The sequence below is a fragment of the Tupaia chinensis genome, unplaced genomic scaffold (genome assembly GCF_000334495.1).
Source record: "Tupaia chinensis unplaced genomic scaffold, TupChi_1.0 Scaffold142716_1, whole genome shotgun sequence".
Taxonomy (NCBI): domain Eukaryota; kingdom Metazoa; phylum Chordata; class Mammalia; order Scandentia; family Tupaiidae; genus Tupaia; species Tupaia belangeri.
In genome coordinates this window covers 5,180,518-5,183,909 of record NW_006202562.1, presented here as the reverse complement: position 1 = coordinate 5,183,909, position 3,392 = coordinate 5,180,518, and the positions used below count along the sequence as shown (strand labels likewise).

Below are 3,392 nucleotides of genomic sequence, written 5' to 3'. Positions count from 1 at the left end.
CCGAGCAGGCTCTGGAAACGTGGCACATCTGGCTTAGAGACAAACGAACTCTGGGTAGGCAGAGTTCAGGCAGGTCCGTGGGAAGTTGGAAGCCAAGGGCAGGGCTGCTCCTTTACAACCTGTCGCTGTCTCTTCAATGTCCTCAGTGAGCCCAGGCAATTCTTGCTGTGGGGACTTCAATTTCATTGTCACTGTGGCCTCCAAGAAGTTAGAGCTGCCAAGCCAGAACTTTTGAGAAAATTGACAATATTTACATATCTCGCCCTTTCCGTGCTACCCGCCCAAGGGTCCATACGGCGTTGTTCTGGGTTCCTGTCGTAACTTAAAGGGAAACTTTCACGATGTCCGGCGCCCTTGATGTCCTGCAGATGAAGGAGGAGGATGTCCTCAAGTTCCTTGCCGCAGGAACCCACTTAGGTGGCACCAACCTTGACTTCCAAATGGAGCAGTACATCTACAAGAGGAAAAGTGACGGCATCTCCATCGTACATCTGAAGAGGACCTGGGAGAAGCTTCTGCTGGCAGCTCGTGCCATTGTTGCCATAGAAAACCCTGCTGACGTCAGTGTCATATCTTCCAGGAACACTGGACAGAGGGCTGTGCTGAAGTTCGCTGCTGCCACTGGAGCCACTCCTATTGCTGGTCGCTTCACTCTGGAACCTTCACTAACCAGATCCAGGCAGTCTTCCGGGAGCCGCGTCTTCTGGTGGTGACTGATCCCAGGGCCGACCCCCAGCCCCTCACAGAGGCGTCTTATGTTAACCTACCTACCATTGCCCTGTGCAACACAGATTCTCCTCTGCACTATGTGGACATTGCCATCCTATGCAACAACAAGGGAGCTCATTCGGTGGGTCTGATGTGGTGGATGCTGGCCAGGGAAGTGCTGCGCATGCGTGGCACCATCTCCCGTGAACACTCGTGGGAGGTCATGCCTGATCTGTACTTCTACAGAGATCCTGAAGAGATTGAAAAGGAGGAACAGGCTGCAGCTGAAAAGGCTGTGACCAAGGAGGAATTTCAGGGTGAATGGACTGCTCCCGCTCCCGAGTTTGCCACTCAGCCCGAGGTCGCAGACTGGTCTGAAGGCGTGCAGGTGCCCTCCGTGCCCATCCAGCAGTTCCCTACTGAAGACTGGAGTGCTCAGCCTGCCACCGAAGACTGGTCTGCAGCCCCCACTGCTCAGGCCACTGAATGGGTGGGAACAACCACTGAGTGCTCTTAAGTCTGCTCTTCACAGACTCTTACAAAAAGTGGAAATAAGGAAAGATAAGGAAAATAAACAAGTTTATAAAAAAATTTACATATCTCCACTTCAGGGAGATTAGGAACCCACTACTACATAGATTCTGCATTGAACAAGAATGAAGTGATTCCAGTCGAAGGCAAAACATCATCTTTACGTGTCACCTTTACGCGGTGCAGTGACTAAGCTTTCAAAGCCACTCTTCGGTAATTTATATATTTTTTTCTTTTTTTTAATTGCCAGAGGGCTTATGCACTCACGAGAGGAGAGAGAGAACCCCCCCCCCCCACGCACACAGGGGATCCTTTCTCCGTATCGCCATCCCTTCAGGACTGGGGCACATGTGCCCACGTGCTTTTCAAGCACAAAGCAGGAATCAAGCTGGGGCCATGGTGGTCTATGTGGGGTCTGGCTCTCTCCACCCAGGATTAAACCCACTGTGCCTTTGGGTCAGCCCTAGTCGTTTGTATTTTCTGAGACTCAGAGTTAGGCAAGATGGAAATACATGGAAAGAAATTACTGGGGCGACAGTTAAAAAAGACTTACTCTTTCCTTTGTGGGCTTCATAAAGCGTGTGTCACCGCAACGCCTGCTGCTGGTGTCTCCCCTCCCAGCACCTCATGCCCCTCAGTTCCCACCGCCCTTGCACATCAACCCTGAATCTGACAGGTGTGAGCTCACGAGGCCCTCCCGGGGACTCTGGGGCCCTGCTGTCTGTGGGAGTGGCCCTCCATCTGGCTGCTGGGACTTGACTGAGAAATAGTCCGGCAGCCTTGCACTGGTTAGGACCAGCCCGGGAAGTGCGCCAGTCTCCCGAAGACCCGCAGGAGGACTGCGCCCCACTGCCCTTCACAGCGACCTGCTCCAGCATGCTGCTTGTGCTGTGTTTCTTCCTTGTCTCTCTCAATGCTCTGTCCGTATTTCCCAAAGTCAGATCCAAACATTCTCTGTGGGGGCCAGCCAGTGGTGTGGTGGTAAAGGCGGCTAGATCCCACATGGCCACCTGTGTAGTTCAAGTCCTGGAACCAGAGGCCCGAAAACATGCTAGGTGTATGTCCGTGAGTGCCCAAGATCCCAAAAGGGGAATGGAGAAGGGACCACAGCATGGCCACCCTCCCCGGGACAGGTGGGTGAGGTGGGGGGTTTCTCACTTTCTCTCCCTCTCTCCCTCTCTCCCTCTCTCTCTTTCTCTCTCTCTCTCTCTCTCGGCTCTCTCAGAGAGCACACTTGCCCTCTAGCTAAGTTTAAAAAAGTCCTTTATACTCTACTGTAATCATTATAGTTGGTAAAGGGCATGTGAGCTCTCTAGAAGGAGAGGGAGGGGGAAAAGCAGCCCTCAGCGGGGTGTGGTCATGCCGCAATCCCTTCTCCTCCATGTCTCCCTCCTTTTGGGATTTTGAGCACGTTCACAAAAGGGGCTGGTATGTTTTTCAAGCCAGGTTCAGGACTCGAGCAGCACAGTTGGCCGTGTGGGACCCTGATGTTTTTATGTGGACTCTTGTTCTTATTCCATTTCTATAAATGCCTATCCTTTTGCCAATACCACTCTACCTTTTTTTTACATTTTTTTTAAAGAGAGATTTTTGCCATAGGGCGTGTGCAGTCATTGGAGAGATGGAGAGAGACAGAAAGTGAGAAATCACCCTCCCCCCTACCCCCAGGGATGCCCACGCTGCAATCCCTGCTCCTCTATTTTCCACCTGGGATCTTGGGCACGAATGCACACACACACACAGCATGAATGTCAAGCCACTAGGTCTGGAACTCAAACCACGTTGGCCCTGTGGGGGTCCAGCAATGTAACCACTAGACCATCTGCTTGTCCCCCTCACTATCTTGAATACTCTAGCTTTGCAATAAGGTTTGGAATTGGGGACTATGAATTCTCTAGCTTGCTTGCTTGCTTCCTATCTTCATTGTTTTAATTATCCCAGATCTCTTGCATTTTCATATGAAATTTAGGACTAGCTTATTCATTTCTGCAAAAAAGCCAACTGAGATATTGATAGGGAAGGCATTGAATCTATAAATCAATTTACACCTTAGTAGTTTTAGGACATCTTTCTATTTATTTATACCTTTGGTTTTTTTAGAATTATTTTATTTAACTTTATGTATTAATGTCATTATTTTTTAATTTGACCAG

The 3,392-nt window shown here is 50.2% G+C and overlaps 1 pseudogene; it reads left to right on the top strand.

Annotated features, from left to right (window-relative positions):
- Positions 1–269: 269 nt before the first annotated feature.
- On the top strand, positions 270–1,258 carry LOC106733288 (40S ribosomal protein SA pseudogene; annotated as a pseudogene).
- Positions 1,259–3,392: the final 2,134 nt, after the last annotated feature.